This window comes from Phasianus colchicus, chromosome Z (assembly GCF_987193195.1).
Source record: "Phasianus colchicus chromosome Z, bPhaCol1.hap1.1, whole genome shotgun sequence".
NCBI lineage: Eukaryota > Metazoa > Chordata > Aves > Galliformes > Phasianidae > Phasianus > Phasianus colchicus.
The window spans coordinates 1,656,554-1,674,726 of record NC_143476.1 but is presented as its reverse complement, the minus strand read 5'-3'; the positions used below and the strand labels follow the sequence as shown (position 1 = coordinate 1,674,726).

General features: G+C 39.6%; 1 long non-coding RNA gene across 10 annotated transcripts in view; it reads left to right on the top strand.

Annotated features, from left to right (window-relative positions):
* Nucleotides 1–15,903, top strand: part of LOC116240230 (uncharacterized) — a 28,797-nt gene extending 12,894 nt beyond the window's left edge. For 6 of the 10 annotated variants that reach the window (XR_016461709.1, XR_016461716.1, XR_016461717.1 and 3 more), the window contains 6 exons: nt 2,308–2,413; nt 2,736–2,766; nt 4,052–4,104; nt 4,207–4,401; nt 6,067–6,249; nt 12,427–13,002. This is a non-coding gene — a long non-coding RNA (uncharacterized LOC116240230). Of the gene's footprint in view, nt 1–2,307; nt 2,414–2,735; nt 2,767–4,051; nt 4,105–4,164; nt 4,402–6,066; nt 6,250–12,426; nt 13,006–15,730 lie in introns of those variants that run through there. The other 4 variants (XR_016461714.1, XR_016461713.1, XR_016461712.1 and 1 more) reach the window with 4 other exon arrangements.
* The last annotated feature ends 2,270 nt before the right edge of the window (nt 15,904–18,173 follow it).

Sequence of the window (18,173 nt, the reverse complement as noted above, 5' to 3'; positions counted from 1 at the left end):
CTTGGTGTGAATTGCAGGGTATGCGTATCTTTGGTTCATCTCCTGTACTGCATAATGTGGCAGTATGGCTTTACTCTTTCCAAGACAGTATGCCTTCTCAGAAAGCACTTCACTGACAGCTGAAGCTGTTCCTGTTTTTTTTTTTTTTTTTAAATGTAAGGGGGATAAGAAATGCCATGTGGCAGCAGCAGCTGTGCTGGCTGCATCTCCTCTGTTGTCTGGGGGAACATCTGATAAGGTGCCCATCTTGCACCTTATCTGTGGCTCCAGTGGAATGTGTAGCAAGGCAGAAGCAAAAGACTTGACCTTTGCAGCTGTGAAGAAAACCTACAAAATAAGACAGTTACTCACAGCTTGAGATAAAAGTGACAGATGTGAATGATGAAGAAGTCCGTGTGATATCTAACCTTCTTCCTCATCTTCCTCAAAGCAGAGATTCACTGTCAGACAGGCTGCTTCAGACATTGATCTCGTATTATCACACATCTGGAGCAATGACAGCCTTTGCTTCCTGCTTACAGGGAGACCTCTAGGGTAAATGCACACACAAGTGTACAAGGAGAGTTAGCAGTTGTCACTCTTCCCAAATGCACTGTGACATGGGATGTGTTCAAGGTAACAGACTTGCTGGAGGGGCAGATTTCCTTGCAGCTTTATAGGAAACCTGAGAGCTCAGTGCAGAACTCTGTGATAAAACACCTTTAGTAAAATCTATTTAAGAGGTGAATCCTCCTGGTTTCCATGAAGTTTGGGACTCCCTAATAATGAAATTAAAATTTGCACGATTGGAAATTATATGTTTGGTTCTTTTGATCCCACTGGACTTTAGTTTTAATATTTACCTTCCTGCCTATTGGGGTACTTGAGTAATTTTAATCTGCCACAATATTATGCAGCTCCTCTCTTTAACAGAGTGGTGTAGGCTGTTACCAACTTGGCTGAGGGAGCTGGCATTGTTCAATCTGCTGGAGAGGAAGCTCAGGAGAGACGTTATAGCTCTCTCTACCTACCTGAAGGGAAGTTGTAGCCAGCTGGTCTCGGCCTCTTCTCCCATGTAACTAGTGACACGACTGGAGGAAATGGCCTCGAGTTGCACCAGGGGAGCTTCAGGTTGGACATTAGGAAATAGTACTTCTCTGAAAGAGTGGGCAGGCACTGGAATGGGCTGCCCGGGGAGGTGGTGGAGTCACCGACCCAGGAGGCATTCAAGGAACTTTCAGATGTTGTGTTGAGGGACGTGGTTTATTGAGAAATATTGGTGATGATCTTGCAGGTCTTTTCCGCCCTCAGTGATTCTATGATAGCAGGAGAAATAGTTATTGCATATCCTTTTTTTTCTATTCTACGTCACTTTGTATTTGGGCTGCTGCTTGGGATCTGCTCAGGATCACAGATTATCTTAAGTACTTTTGACCTATAAAGATGAAAATAAGAATGAAGATGGGGTGGATTTTAATATTAGCTTTTGGGTGAATACCAATTAAGGTCAACTAACCCTAACCCTAATTAAGGTCATTAATGAAGATAGACAATGTTGGTCCTGATGTTGTCCCCTGGCACACTTGTTGTGGTTTCAAGATTTTTGCTATTGATATTCCACATCATAACATCAGGTAATGCACGGGGAGTTAAAGAGTTAAGGCTTCAGTTCCATGGATTGTTGATAGTTCCAGGTACATTTCACAGAAGAGAAAGAATGAACTGTATCTCCCAGAATACCTCACTGTTCCATTTCCATTTTGTGTTTAAAGGAAAAGAGAAAACTGGGAGTCATGAGACTTCTTTTTCTGCTTGGCTCTGCAGTGTATGCTCCCTAGCTGTCTCACCTTCAACATTAGAGTAAGGCCTGTCTCTTGTTTATTTAATGTATCAGCTACAATTCCAATTGTATTGTGTTCTATTGCATTCTCTGACACTGTGCTCTAATGCTTAGTGAATTAATTTTCTCCCTTAGCTCGTTGCTGCTGTTTTGTTTTTAGACCCATCACAGGGTCCCCCTGTGCCATTTAGTCAGGGAACCAGGTTGAACCAGGCCAGCACTGTGACAGTGCTGTATCTGAATAACTGGGTAAAAGGCACGAGGTGCACTGAGTAGGACTTCTGCTCCACCATACGTTTTTGTTGAGTTTGTAATATAGAGCTGGTTGTATTGAAGTGGAGCTTAATTGTAACTTTCCTAAAATCAGAACGCTGTAATGTTGTAATTCCAAAGATGTTCACTAGATGTTTCCCATTTACAAGTATTTATAGCTGACCTACTGTTACTGATTCCTCACTAATGTTGTATTTACTTTTATTCTTTGAGAGATATAACTGTGAGGTGAGAAGATGAAAAATTCATTGCACTCTGCGGAGAAGAAAGACAGTTTTCTTTGTATGAATGGCAGAACAGCCCCATGGCAAGACTTGTAGGGTGAGTTAATACCTTTTTCTGGAGTAACTGAAGAACCATAGAGAAGACATGAAAGCTGCTTGCAGTTCTGAAATGGGGGATGTATGGCAGAATAATTAGTATTGACCTCCAAAGGTACATCCAGACTGAGAACAGTTGTAATGACTGCAACTGCACAATATTGCTCAGTTAAGGAAAAATTAAATGTAACGCAGTGGAGAACAGGAGAAAGAAATGAAAATTTTAGTGTTCAGATCACATACACGGAGCCAAAAATTTCTATATATCATGTGTGAGATGCCTCTGCTAAGTGAAAAAGCATCATTGATTTTTACCCCTACAGACTAAAGCACCATGGATTTCTACCAAACGCTGTGAGTATGCTTGCTTCATCACATTTTTTCCACTCTCTGTCAAGACTAGTGGGGTAAGAATCCTCCACGAGGGAAACACTGGGGCAAAAGTACTAAGAGAATCTGCTGGGAAAAGGTGAAAAGGATTTGGGGGGTGTTGTCTGTAAGAGTGGATGTGATGATGCCCCAAATTGCAGGTGTATTTTGGATGTTGGCAGCAGTATTTTCTTTGCATAACTCTGCTTCATGGTGTGAGTGGTGAGAGGCAGTCAGAAAGCTCACCTGGCTGTCTGCTCAACAGGGATCACACTGAACCTCTATTTCAGTAGCAAAAAAATGGTGAATATATGATGTCTGACTGTCTGCTAGCAGTCAGTTTGGGTATGCAATTTCTGTGGGAAGAATGATGGAACTGAGCAGACAGCTGGCCTTCTAGTTGTCCCTGAAAAGCAGCTTATGCTACCATGGCTTGGAATCACAGAATCATGGAATCATAGAATGGCCTGGGTTGGAAGGGGCCTCAAGGATCATGAAGCTCCAACCCTCATGCCACAGGCAGGGCCACCATCCTCCAAATTTAGTACTCGACCAGGCTGCCCAGGGCCCCATCCAGCCTGGCCTTGAACACCTCCAGGGATGGGGCATCCACAACCTGGAAGATCTTCCTGGAAGATCTGGGCATTCACGTAGGGACTACCTGAGTTCAGTAACTCCTCTGCTACCCATAGAAGTACATGGAAATTGTGAGTAAATGATACTACAGCACATCAACCAATATTAGTACTGCTGCTAATGCTGATGGAGGTAAATGAATAGATGTAAGAAAAAATGGGAAGTTAGAAGACACAAAGTTCTCCTGAAACATTTGCTGAGAGTTTTACTCACGTAAGTGTTTCCATGTGTTAAAGTGGGACTGTTCATGTACATGAATACATCTTTGAAGGACTCACTCTTTAGCAACGTCATCTTTTTCACTTTAGAAGATTTTAATGTGACTGTTGTACTTTCTTGAAAAGACAAATAGATATTTTACTGTAGTATTCTTTTCTTCTACATCTTTTTAGTTGTTTTACATAAACTGCTTTACATATGTGATTTTTTGAGACCTTTTATGCTTCTCTTACTGTATGATTGTCAATTTCTATAATGACTTGTTAATTTGTAATACATTCTATTGGTTATATTGCAATGAGTCACAAATATGTCTCATGCTCAGTTTCCTCTCATTCCCTTTGATCACTCTGTACGACTGATTTCTCAGTACTGGTGTGCTGTCTTTAATGTTTTTTGTCTTTTCCTTTTGCAGAAATTGCTGACCTTCACACAGTCACCATTCATCCATACTCTGTTCTCATCAAAGTTAGTATAACCACAAGCTTTAGGCTTCTTTTTAGCTTTACTCTTTCTCATCTATCGTAGATGAGCTGCATTTAAGCTACAGCCAACAGTACCTCCTTGCAGGTCCACGCACTGGAGATAACGGAGGTCCTTGCTGTGAAGAAAGGGGAATAGAGATGCAAGGGAATGATGAAGCTGAAAAGAAGTACAATAAGAGAGTTTGGCAAACCTTTTTCACAGGACAATGATTAATCAGTTTGCTCTCTTCTATTTATGAATCATCTGGAAGTGGGCTTTGCCACAGTGTATGCTCGATCTGTGAGTTGCTTTTGAGTTAATTACTATGACTATCAGCCTTTCTATTAATTTGTAATGTGTAATAATCCAAATCACCTGTGTGATGTCTTTTCCTTGGTTCAGAGATTCATTAATCCCACAAATGGCTTTCACTATAAATGTGAGTACATTGATGTAACTTTCTGTTCAGAAATCTATGTTCAAAGAATAGAAGTAGTCCTATCTTATTTTTTTTTCTGCTTACAAACTGCCATAGAGTGAGCTTTCAAATTTACATGAAAAGAACATGAACAATGTGTTGAAGGAGAATTTACAGACATACAGATATCATTGTGCAATATTTGCCCACGTTTAAAGTGTTTGTATAAGTATCAAACATGAGGAGGAATCAGAAACTCATTAACAGAATTTCATGTACAGTTAATGTAAACACTATCTACTGAAGTCTCCAATTAGGAAAGCATAACATGGTTGATGTATGTGACTGAGCTTTATCCCAGTGTTAAACGTGCTGTGATTAAGTAATGGATGGCTTTTGGGAAATGAATTGATGATCTCAGGCTTGTTCCTGCTGGACAGTTATCACTGTCATACAAATGAAATTGTTATCCTATTGCTTTACGAGCTAAGGAGAAAGATAATGAACAGAATAGATAAGCAGCAGAACTATTCCTTGTCCTTAAAACATTTAAGTGGCATTTAATCATCTGGATGATATGGTAGTAACTTATATTGCCACTGGCCTCGCTGAAATCTTTGTGGCAGAAAATATAACTTCCAAGGTCTCTAAATCTTTCTTATCAGTGACATCTCAGATGTAAATGTTCACGCAGGTTCCTACATCAGGTTGCTTTCTACTGTCAGAATTTTACACAGAAAGTTTTCTCAAAGCTTTACTACTTACTGGGAAATGAGTCCTCACGTGGAAGGAACCCAACCCTTGAAAACCAAAATGTTGATTAAAATAAAGCAAAATAACAATATGCAGTAATGCAACATTAATTAAATAACTTTTCTCGTGGAAAAAGTTCATAAGGTATTTTTCATCAGCTCACAAATGTTCAAGAGCAGTCCATTCTGTTAAAAAGAGCTCAGATACTTCCAGTACTTAAAGCTGAAGATACATGTTATGAAGTATGAAATGTCAGGAGATGCCTTAAGGTACCGTCTACTCCATCAGTGCCTAGAAAGACAGGATCAACCACAGATGTATATCATTCTTTACCACTGTCTAACTTGTTATTGAAGCTCTCAGATGACGTAGATCCTGTTTGTTGAACCAACAGTACATCTCATTGTTTAATTAGCTCTGTTTATTCTTCCTCATGTCTGCTAGGATTCTTCTGTACTTCAGTTTAAGCCGTGTTTTGTCTTACTGTCAATGGATTTATGTAATCCATACGTAATATGTATGTATGATGCCATGGGCTTCTCCTGCCCTATTCCCTACAAGGCTTTCTCCTCTCTATTGTGTAAGCCAGTTGTGAAGATTCTCTTTAAATCCTAATGATTAATATTTTTTTTTTCATCTTTATTATTTAGTCGGTCTTCAGGGAATTGAGAAAATGACAACATGGCATAGAACTGTGGCTTAAACTCTCTTCTAACAGCTGTCACTAAACCAGCCATCTGTACAGTATCTGTAAGGATTCCTAAATATTCGTTTTTCTCTGTTTTTTGTTTTAGAAAAGATGATGGCTGTACCACGAGACACAAAGGACCCGAGAAAAGATGAAACAAAGGTCACTCATCTCTGGGCCCTGAAACAGTGCAAGGCAAAAAACTCTTACCATCCCAAAGGCCCGTTGTTGTGCACACCACTGATGAATCATCAAATATCCAGTGTGGAACCCTGCAGATACCAGTAAGGTGTGCCAATTAACAGAGTAATGATGTAGATTGCTCTTACTCATAATAGGCCATTAATTTTCTGGTAACTCATAATACAAATAAGACGGTAGCTATCCAAGCATCCCAGTCACCTCAATTTCATGTAGTAGTTTCCCTCCAATGATTTTCTTCCCAGTGGGAAACTGTCCTCATGGATTATTATAAAACCATTTTTCTTGTCTTTCATATCCCCTCTGCTTCCACTCATTTGTACAGTCTTTTTCCCAGATACTTCTACTGAGAATGTCAGTAGGAAAAATACAACAACAATAAAGCCAGTGAGAGAAAGGCTGAATAATAAAACTAGGAGATTTGAAGTTGGACAAAGGGTTGCTTTCTTCAGTTCCTCTTAAAAAAAAAAAAAAAGAAAGAAAGAAATATATAAAGCATTAGTGACAGGGTACCACTTTGCCACTTAATGCTTCCTCAAAAACATGCTATTGTTGCTAAGAATCGTATCGCCCCTGTGGGTTTTGGATCAGCTGTATCCTTGAGAAGTCTCCTAAAGTCTCTCTGCTCTGAAGCAGACACTCATGCCAAGAATAGGAGTGCTAGAGATGGAATACCACACGTGCTTCAGAGTTTACACACTGCGTGGTGCTACAGGCAAAGAGGCATAAAGGAGGAAATATGCAGAGCAAATGTGGAAGTTTCATGTGAGATTATCTTCTCTTTTACCAGACCACCACTAGATTAATGCTGATGTCTTTTGCTGACAGGTTTACAAATTATCTCATTAGTTCCTGTGAGTGTACATTCTTGCACTCATTGAACAAATAAGCAAAGACAAAAGCAAAACCAAAAATCACAGCAGGCTGGAATTCCTACACTAAGTACAGGTCAGGCAACACAGCTATATGATAAAAGGAATTCACACAACAAATCTGAACCAAATTAAACCAAAAACATCTTGGTGAAGGCTTTTAGTTAGAGGTATCTGGTTCAGCTTGTTATTGGAGTAATATATTGATCAGCATTATTGTCACATTTTCCTGGACCCCATAGGCATTCTGCATTGCCACTAATTGCTACTGAAATATTTCCTATTTTTCTGTAATTTTCTATGTTTCTCTAATTTTCTTTCAGAATTATGTTCCTACTAAAAAATCCAGCTTTATACAAGCACTGTTGTTAAGTACTATATATTAAAAATATAGGTACATAATATATTTAAAATTTAAGACAAAGGGTATAATTATACCCTTTTTCAAAGTGATAAAATAAACCCTTTTCATTTATAGCAATATTTGAATACTGTCTATTTATTGACTACTTACAAATCATCTTATTTCTAGATGAGCAAAACTATTTTTGGAACGTGATGTTGCATGTGTCCTTTTTAAAAGCTAGAAACTATACAATGCTTCATAAAGTCTTACAGGTCTTACAGTCCATGCTTGCAGTATTTAGTTTTGAGGCATGTGGCTTTTAAAGCTCATCTCCTTAATGCCATTTGTGTGCCAAGTTTACAGCTTGGCTTCCAGACTGGGATTCTCTTCTTTGTTCTAACAACTGTGAATGCCTAAAGCCCTAGCAAAGTGACTGAAGAATTTGTTTCCAATAGCTGCTCATATGGAAATTAGTGAGCTACTTTGACACTTGTGAAATACACGGATCACTTCTTAGAGCTTAAACATGGCTTTTTTTTTTTTTTTGAGGAGTTGAAGTTGAATAAGATAAAGTGGGATAAAGATTAAAAAAGGCTGTGGACAGCTTAGAAAGTAGGTGGAAGGGAAATTTTCAGGACTCTACTAACAGTGCACAAATCACATAGGAATGACAGAGAACAGAGGCTCATGGAACAGCGGCTGAATAAATTACAGAAAATATCAGATATTGTAAGTGAAATAAGATGCCTGTAGGTGGAAATTCCACACCTAAGTAGGTAAGCAGAGCATGAAAGCCATGCAACTGCCTGCCTCTCTTTATCCAGGTGATGCCAGTGACTATGGAGAGCAAGTGACCATGAGATGCTACTACCTCACAGTAATCTGATTGGAAAGGGGCTTCAGGAAGTCTCTGTCCCACCGTAGGACAAGCTTTGGGGTCAGACCAAGTTGCTCAGGGCTTTGTTCATTTGAGTATCTAAAGCCATCATAGCCATATCATTTGCATAGTGATGCCAACACATGTCAGGGCAACCTGCTCCACTTTTCCAGGATAATTAAGAGGCCTTACCATGAGCAGCTCCCTTCACTAGGTGCATTCCATCAAGTTCCTTGGGCTCACGTCCTGTTTTATTGAAATGCATGCTAACCTGATTGTCCTCTGCTCAGGATAGGTCTTTATTTGGCTTCTGAGCTTCCCTCTTTTCTCAAGAGTCAGGAATTCCTAAAGACCAGTCTTACCAGGAAGGACTGGGGTAAGAAAGACACTGAATACCTCATTCTTTTCAGTGTTCTGCAAAGGGTTCCTTCTTCATTCAGCATTGAGCCCTTATTTTCCCTAGTTTTCATATTCCTGCCTGTGTACCTGTAGAAGTCTTTCCTGTTGCCTTTTATGTCCCTCACCAGATTCGCCTCCAGATGGACTTTGGTTGGAATAATGACTCTGTGTTTGTCCTGGGTCATCTGTTGCTGCTTATGTTTGAGTTTAGTCAGGATATCTACACTTGATCTTTTGATCACCTGTGTCAAGATCATCAGTGCACTCCAGAAATCTGGATTGTTTCCGATTGTGCTGGACTGCATTGTCTCTTTTGTATTTATTAGGCTGTGCAAACAAGAGGTTTCTTCCAGTTATCTAATAGGCTCTAATTATGTGAGGTATCCCACTGCATTCTGATGAAGTCATAGCCCTTTCACTGCATACAGGCCTCCATTTCATGCTTTTGTTCCCATGACGTGGGCATTAGTGTAGAGCACTTCAGCGAGTCACAGAGATGTGCTGGTTTTCCAGAAAGAGTGTGAAAGCCTTCCCCACGTGCTGAGGAGACCTTTTCAGGAGACTGAGGCAAAACAGAAAACAGATGAATAATGTCAGATATTTGTACCTTCACTAGACCACTTTTGATTCAGAAAAGTTATATTACTAGGATGTACTTTTTATGTATTCAAATAACATTACCTCTGCTCCTTAGAGCACGTTGTCCTGCAGGCAAAAAACAGCTCGTGATTTAATTATAGAATCAGAGAATTGTTTGAGTTGGAAGAAACCTGCAGAGGTCATCTTGTCCAACACCCCTGCAATGATCTGGTGCTCAGTGCCCCATCCAGCCTGACATTGAATGTCTGCAGGGACGGGGCAGCCACCTCCTCTCTGGACAACATGTTCCAGTGACTCACTACTATTATTGTAAAAATCTTTTTCCGTATGTGCAATCTAAATCTCTCCTTTTAGTTTAAAACTCCCCCTGTCCTATCACAGCAGGTACTGCTAAGGAGTCTGTCCTCTTCTTTCTTATAGTCCTTGTTTAGATACTGGTAAGAATGGCAGTAAGTGCCATTATCAGTTTCGTCACGCTAATTATTCACCTAGATAATTTATCTCAACGTAAAATGAAAGATGAGTCAGACTGAGCATTACAGATCTTTCTGTGTTCCCTACCTGTCTTGTGTTAGCACTTTTACTCAGTGGAGCAGTGTGGGAATCAACCAAGAAAAGAATATTTTCTTTCCTTCCAGTGTTTACAACTAAAAGATCAATTTGTTTTGCTCATATATATATATACATATTCTTGGGATATCTGTTCCCAAATTAGATGATAGTTATTTGATGGATATGTTTGATTTTATTTGGGTTGTTTCTTTCTTTCCCCCCTGAAAGCATCAGTTGGTGAGCTCTTCTCTGTGAATTTTCCCTTCTTGTAGCAAGCTGGGGAGAATTTTCTTGCCTTTCTCAAAACTCACTGGCCCTGAAGTGTGATACCTGTGGGCTGGAGTATCATCTGGTCTGCTTGGGTTAGCATGCATTCTACTTTGCTGAGCATAAATGTTAGCATCTTTGATAAAGCAAGAAGGTGCCTGCCTGGAGGCAAGTACTGATACAAATAGGGAAAAACCTCACTCTTAGAAAACCTTTGACAGCACTGATAACCTGAAAATGGCTTTCATTGCTAGCTGAGAGCAACATATAAAAAAACGTAGACTTGATGTTCATAGAGAATGAAATAATCAGGTACAGTTCTTGTTCATAACACCCAAACATTCCTGAGTCTTTTCCTCTAGGAGCGACAAAATTGGTTTAGCTTATTCACATCAGCAGAAAGTTTCATTAGGGAAGTTTAATAATTTTTAATAATGTCATGGCATAATATTATTAAACTGTATCTCACGTATTAGAGTCTTTCAATCAAAATAAAATACAATAAACTATTTCTTTTGTAAGTCTAATGACTAGTAACAAGGTTACTGATTACCTTTCCTACACAAAGGGAGACTTGTCTCTGTGAAGAACTGATTGTCTTCAGATGCTTGTTGGCAGCAGGTGACGTAGGGCGTTCAGGTATTCAGCAAGTATTCTTGTCCAAAAAAGCCTCATGGCCTTGCTATGTTCTGCCCTCAGAATGAATCTGCACCTGTTCTGCAAAGTGGAAGGCTGCAGTGGAGTTCTCAAACAACTTTACACGTGCAATTTGCCAAGGACAAAAGCCACCAATCCCCAAGAAGCTGATAAAGGAGTGGGAAGTTCATTCTATGGCTTTGTCTCTGTCTGAATTGCACCTGTTCTGTTTATATCCAAAACTGTGCCGAATCTTACAGATATTGCTGTCTTATACAGGGTATGAGGACTCTGGGGAGCCAGATTTGCTATGTTATGATCCCACAGATGGAAAAAATTCTGCCAATTTATTTAAATAAGAGGCATAATTCACTACATCTTTATTCTAGGAAACCAAACTTTGTGTGATAGTAAGTTTTCAAAAGCACTAAAATTGTATTTCAACTATTTTTTTATGTCACCAGTTGTGTAGACTTCCTATTTATTGTTTCTTTTGATACTATTGGGAAGGAACCAGTCTTTATCTCTTGGTTGTCCTGAACTTTGAGCTGCAGGGAGCCAGGGTGGTACCTTCTTAATTTGTATATACACATTCCAGTCCATGGGTCCATGTAACAGTCAGAACAATTACTAAAGGGAACAGAAGTGATTTCTGTCACACACAATACAGTCTGACATTGCTGCCTTAGTGTCTTTCAGAAGTGTTGTCTACAGAGTCTTTCCTGACCAGTGACTAGGATCCCTGCCTCTTTTGTAATGTTATCCTTGCTTCTCATATGCCAATACTGTGGGGATTTGGAGATGCAGAAATGTTATTTAGTCATGCACCACCAGACTAAACTCAGTCACCATAAAGTGACCCAGCCCAGATCCATACAGCGGTGTCTAAATTTGTCATTTAGTAGCAGGTGTTTGGACATGGTAGGAGTAATAAGGGTATCTGACAATCTGGGCAGTTTTGGTAGGGTTTCCTTCTCGAGAGAGACTTCTCCTATCTTTTTGTATCTTCTGTGGGAATGAGCTCTGCATAAGCCTCAATGGAGTTAGTCTGGTTCCAAAGGGGAAATAGAAAAATGTTGCCTTTTATACATAGTCTAGCTCTTAATACACGTAAGAATACAGGAAGAATTTCTAAGTATTTCAAGAATCCATGAAGGAAAAGGACAAGATTGGATGGGGCCCTGGGCAGCCTGGTCTAGCATTAGGTGGGATGGTTAGTGGCCCTGCATGTGGCAGGGGGGTTGGAGATTAATGATCCTTGAGGTCCCTTCCAACCCTGGCAATTCTGTGATTCTGTGAAAAGGAAGCAATCCAAATTTATCTGCTGTCAGAATATCAGCCAATAATAGAAAGTCTCTATGCCTACATTTTCCTACCTCTGAGTCTCTAACCTATAGAGAAGAGTAGTGATACAGCGTGAAACATCACCTTAGGAACAAGGTCTAACTGGAGATTAAACTGAGGATGTTATCAAGATGAAACTGAGCAATAGATGGGGCCCTGCACAGCCTGAGCTGGGGGGGGCAGCTCTGCCCACGGCAGGGGTTGGGGCTGGGTGGGCTTTGAGGTCTCCTCCAATCCAAACCATTCTGATTCTATGATTCCAACATCTCTACTAATCTCTACTCTAATTCAGGGATTTCCAGTAGTGGAAGTGTAACAGCAGAACTTCCTCTGTCTATTCTGTGATTATAAGCTGTTGTCACATGTGCCCAGGGTTTCCAGGCTCTCTCTCCTGCAACCATGGGACTGGAAGACTGGATTTGGCAGGGCAAGCAGCAAAACTCCTGTCTGTATGCCAGCATCGATGGGAACAAGGGATATAGCTGTTATAGCTGCATAAGGTAAACCAAGAAAAAAACAACAACAGAGCTATTTCTGTGCCAGATGAATGTCACGTTTATTTTTTACTGCTTTATGACTTACTATCCCACTACAGTATAAAATAAATATCCCTGTGGACCTGTGAATCAACCTTGCCCTTATTTTAATATAGGGGTTTGTATTTATGTTTGTGAGTATAATAACTTGTCCTCGACTGAAGGAGCTCTGTGATTTTTCTTGCTCTTTGTTAAATTTATTTTTGAGAGGTACACTTGCTGCTATTTTGATACTTACATGTTTTTTTAGCATTGTGCTGAATTCAACCTGATAGCAGTGAGAGCCCTAGGCAGAAAATACCAATTTTATGATTGCATGGTAGGCTTACGACACCTGAGTAAAATTTCCTAATTTGCTATTGCTAGTGTCATACACTGCTACAGCTGAGCAAAAGTACTTTAGATGTTCATTGTGCATTCTTATTAATAAGACTTTCTTGCCTCTGAGCCCTTGCAAATCCAAAGTTGATCAGTAGGAGATAAGGGATATTCTTAAGCAAGTTCTACGAGATTATAGGAATTTTTCTCACTAGGAAAACAGACCATACATTTGGCATATTACTAGGTTTTTTTCCCTATGTTCAAAAGTTTTTATGAAAAATAGTCAAAATAAGCCTGAAGACAAGCAGCAAGAAGAGTACTCTTCTTTTCCAGTGGAGATAGTTCAGCTTTTGATTTTCACTTTTCAAATACTGTTAGCCATGAGAAAGCTATGGAAAAAAGAGTCTGATGACTACGTGCAGTGATTAATGTAATTGCCTGCAGAACTAGGCCCCAGATATGTCTCCTATTTTCATCTTGTGGGCACTGTTGGTTTGGGAAAGCTATCAGATGTGTGGGTTTCTCCTCCAGGTGTCTATTAGAACCACAGAATTATATAGGATGTAAAGGACCTCTGGAGGTCATTTAATCTAATGTCCTGTTCAAAATCAGGTACAGGCTAGATCTGGGTGCTGAAGGCTTAACCAGTCAAGCTCTGAGTATCTTCAAGGATGGAGGTCTCACAACCTTTATGAAAGAACCTGTTCTAGATTTTGACTACAATTTTTGTTACAAGATATTTTTCTAACATCCAGTCATAATTCCTCTTCTTGCAAGCAGTGTCTCTTGTCCTTTGTCTTTTTCTCTATGAATCTTCAAGAAGTGATGAGTCTTGTTCTGCTAGCCTCCCACTAGCCAGTTGAAGATATGGTCTGGCCCCCTTCCACATCCCAACACTGAACAAACACAGTTCTGTCAACCTCTCCCACATGTTTCTGTAGACAATGGCATAAAAAATAAAAGAAAGGGATTTGGGAAATATGTGGTAGAAGGGAGAAAGGTCATTTTCTCAATGACCCAAAGGGCTGCCCAATATTAGATCAGAAATATCCTTAGCATATATTAACTTGTGTCCTTGGCACTAAAAATGTCAGTATGTGTTGAGTGCAGGTTTAATTTTTCATTTGTTAAAAGTCTGTAGGAAAGAGAAGGGCTCTTCAGCCACAGTGCAGCCCAATGGAATACAGATTTTTATATCTCCTAGCATGTGTTCATATCTTCCAGGTTCCCACAATCACAGTGCTTTATGTATCAATGTTGCACTGCAAGCAGATAGCTATTTTGATCTTCAGGCACAAATTGGAATATTTTTACCCTACATATTTTAAAATATTCCAAACAAATGATATATATCTTTTGAATTATTCTCCCCATAGACATCAGTCTACATATTTAAAATCTAACCTCTTTTTTTTTTTTTTTTTTTTCCCATTTCTCAATCTTCTAGATTCCTTTTCCCTCTATTTCATTAGGGACTACAATCTTTTCTACTTGAATAGAACTTGCAGCACACTATTGACTCTTTCATCAAGTTATGGAAGAAGTCAATTGGGCAGTCTTTCTTGTGCTCAACAAGAACATCCCTCTGCACTGTGCTGGTCTATCGTGACATCCTGCCAGCATTGCTCCTCTCTGCTTATAGCCCTTCACTGAGTTCATTATTGCTCTAACCTGCCATTCCATGCAAAACAAACTGCAGTACATTTCATTCTTCAAATAAACTATTAACCTGTATTCTTAGAGAGGGAAACTTTTCGAGCTGTGTCCTACAATATAGATTGAGAATATCAGTAGAAATGAGCTCAAAGAAGTGTAAGGAAATATTACCAAGAAGTTAGGAATTAATGTTAAAGCATTACATGTCCTCTCCAGATTGATGCAGCTGTATCCCACTTAAAATGTCAGTGCATATGCAGACACCATCTTCAAAGAACTTCTACTATATGCATACACGTATATATAAAATTATGTTAATAAGATCAGCCATTTCTGTCTTTGCTCTGAATACTTTTGAGAAAGTGTAGGTGGTTTTCTGTAGTATGATAAATATCTTTTCAGATTAAGAGACTGTAAAAAGAGAACACTGACCTAAGAAGGGCCATCAAATGATATCCAGACAAAACAGTGAATGACTGCATTTCTTTGTGCATGGTTACTTCTTTTCCCTGTTTTTCAAGATACCTTGCTGTTTGTTTAAAAATCCCACTAGAAGAGTTTTTCTGTTAAACAGACAGGAACAGCCATACTGGATTGGACAGAAGATGCCTTAGGGTTAAGTCTATTGTCTTTTGAGGTAAGCCTTAAAGCAACCTTACAGCCAGTGTGCTATGCCACATGGACTCACTCACGCTCAGCCACAGGCACATCAATCACACATCAGTCTTTCAGGGACATGCAGGCAAACTCTGAGCATGCCTCTGGGTCCTGCTCTGCTCACTCATTTAGAACAGGCTTTGGGATCTAAAGATGTGTAAAGCAGTTGGTATCCCATCTCTTATGCAGTTGGGGGTTAGATGCTTCAAAGGAAGATTCCTGGCTATACTAATGGTGAAGAATTTTGAAATCAATTAGAATCATAGAATCATTGAATTATTTAGGTTGAAGGAGACCTTTGGATGCCATCTAATCCAATCTGTTGCTCAGAGAGGGTCTGATTATATCAGTTTGCTCAGGGAGGTTTCTAATTGAGTGTTCAACAACTCCAAGGCTGGAGATCCCAAAAGCTGTCTGAACACGTTCCAGTGTTTGACTATCCTTATAATGAAAATATTTTCCTTATATCTAATTGGAATTTCCTGTGTTCCAAACTCTGTCCACAGCCTTTTTTCCCCCTGCTGTTCTGCACATCTATTAAGAATTTTGCTCAGCCTGGCTCCACCTGCTCTGAGTCTTCTGTTCAGGTACCAACTTGGTTGTTCCTCCTAATCTAGAGTTGTCTGCAGACTTGCTGAGAATGCATATTGTCCTGCCATTGGGGTTAATAATGAGGACATTAAACAGTATGAACTTCAGTGTCAGCCCCTGAAGGGTGCTGTAGTTTCTGGCTGCCAGTTGGACTTTGCACCGCTGATCACAACATTTTGCTATGTTGTTTTCCCAGGGACTGAACTGAGACTGACCAGCCTTTAAGTGACCTGGATCCTTACGCCTGCAATTTCTGAAGCTGGATGAAGACCTGCTGAAATGTTCTTGCCCTGAGGCTCCTGTGATTAACAATTATTGTATTCTTTATACGTAAGAACTTACAAACCTCATAGATAGTGTATCTAGACTTCCATTAAATAAAAAATGCTGCAGATTTCTTGGCTCTAAGATTAATGGAGTTGTTATCTGGAAAGGGAAATATTCGGCCACATTAGAAGTCTAGCCTGTTTCTGTTTGCATATTTGGCAGCCTTAAAAAAAAGACATTAACTAATACTGCTGTGTCAGTGGGGTTATGTCATATTGTGTGGGGACACCAGTGGTTCTTCCCTGTATAATATTCTAAGGTTAAAAAGGAGGGGGAGAGAAAAAAAATAAATAAATAAAATAAAAACCAAGTTGTTCATTTTTGCTGTTGTAGTGTTTCTTTTAGTGCATAAATTAAAACATAGTTTTATTTTATCTTAGCCATTTGTCAAGGAAATAAGGAAAAGTTTAAACTTGTGCTCTTGTTCTTGAAAAAGCAACAAGCAACTAGTGCATGATGTAGTAACCTTTTCATCTTAGCAGCATTTCAGTGCTTGTATATGTTTGCAGAAAATAACACTTTTTTTTCCTGGCATCTGTCTGTAACGCCATCTGCTGCTGTGCTTCAGGCAGCTTCAACTGTGTGAACTTAGCTTTCCAGACAGTTTGCCAGATGTGGAGCTGCTGAAGATGTATCCTCCTTCATCCCCTACTGAGACCTTTGATGGTGTCCAGCAGACGCAGTGCAGAATGTGCAGACCTCAGCTGTAGTGAAAGCATTTCTTGCTTCCTCAGTTCTGCTTGTGACTTCACACGTCTGAGTCAGCAGGATGCGCACTGGGGACAGATAACAGCATTCTTCCTGCCGCTCCAGGTTTGAATTAAACACACGCAAGGAGAGCTTTATTTCTCTTTGCACATGACACACAAAGGAAACAAGTTACATGAGTAAGTAACAGCGTGGTCTCCAGGAGAGACACTGGGCCACTTTTGCTTTTCCTCCATGAATTGCAACAGAGAAAACCATTAAAAACGTTTCCCAGTCTTCTTGTATTACCAGTGGTGAATCTTTGCATCTCGTTTTCCACCTTGTGACTGTCACTATTCTCTCTTGCTCTTTGTTTCCTATTGTGAATACCAAACTTGCATTTAGGAATTACAGAAAGAAAATCATTTCTTCTGTTAGAGTCTCTGAATAGATTGTGTAGGTGTATGTAAAGTCCTTTATTTTTTAATATTTTCCTACTGTGTGTCTTCAAGTAGGCCATGGGTAGTTGCTGAAGGAAATAAACTAACAGAAGTATGTACTGAGAGATCTTCTGGTTCTTAATTTGTAATTCCAGGGAAAAAAAATCTTCTAATCTTTTTCGTTTTCCCTTTCTTTAGGTACACTTAATTTTATTTATTTACGTATTTATTTTTCTGTCATGGACATTTATGGAAAATGAAATTAAAACTTCCTTGCTTAAGCATTCCCTTAAAGCAGACCTAAATTCTCTCTCCATAAGTAATTTTCTCATCAGATAATCACATTGTGATCTGCTGACTCATAGACCTGCCCCTGTGACACAGCCCTGCTCTGAGCTCTGGGTTTATTTACCAAACAGGCTGAACACACATTCATTTCTTTCTGCTGCAGAGTTCGTATCTGATCCCATGCAGCAAGTTAACAGATATTGTGTGCACGAATAGAGAGGATTGTTTTTGTATTTTGCTATTCTGTGTCGAGGACATGCAGCTGCTGCCATCTTCAAAAGATCAAGATAACGTGTGAGCTAATAGACCAGACACGATTGCACTAAAGCAGTTTCAGGCTGAGTTTATGGAAGTAAGCTGTAGTGGCAGGTTTATGAATCAGCAGATCATAAAGTTGCAGTGAATGGAGGTTGAAAGCTTAGTATTTCTGTGCTGAGAAAATCACCCAGCGTCCAGAGGAACAGACAGACATTACAGCCATGACACCTCTGTGGATTTTGTTATGCCTGTCCTTCTCATGGACATAGGCCCTGAGTCTTCAGAATTTGTAGACAGAAGTGCCTTTAAACAACCTGTGTGTCAGTTTTGGACTGGGCCCTAGAGAAAAAATAGCCTC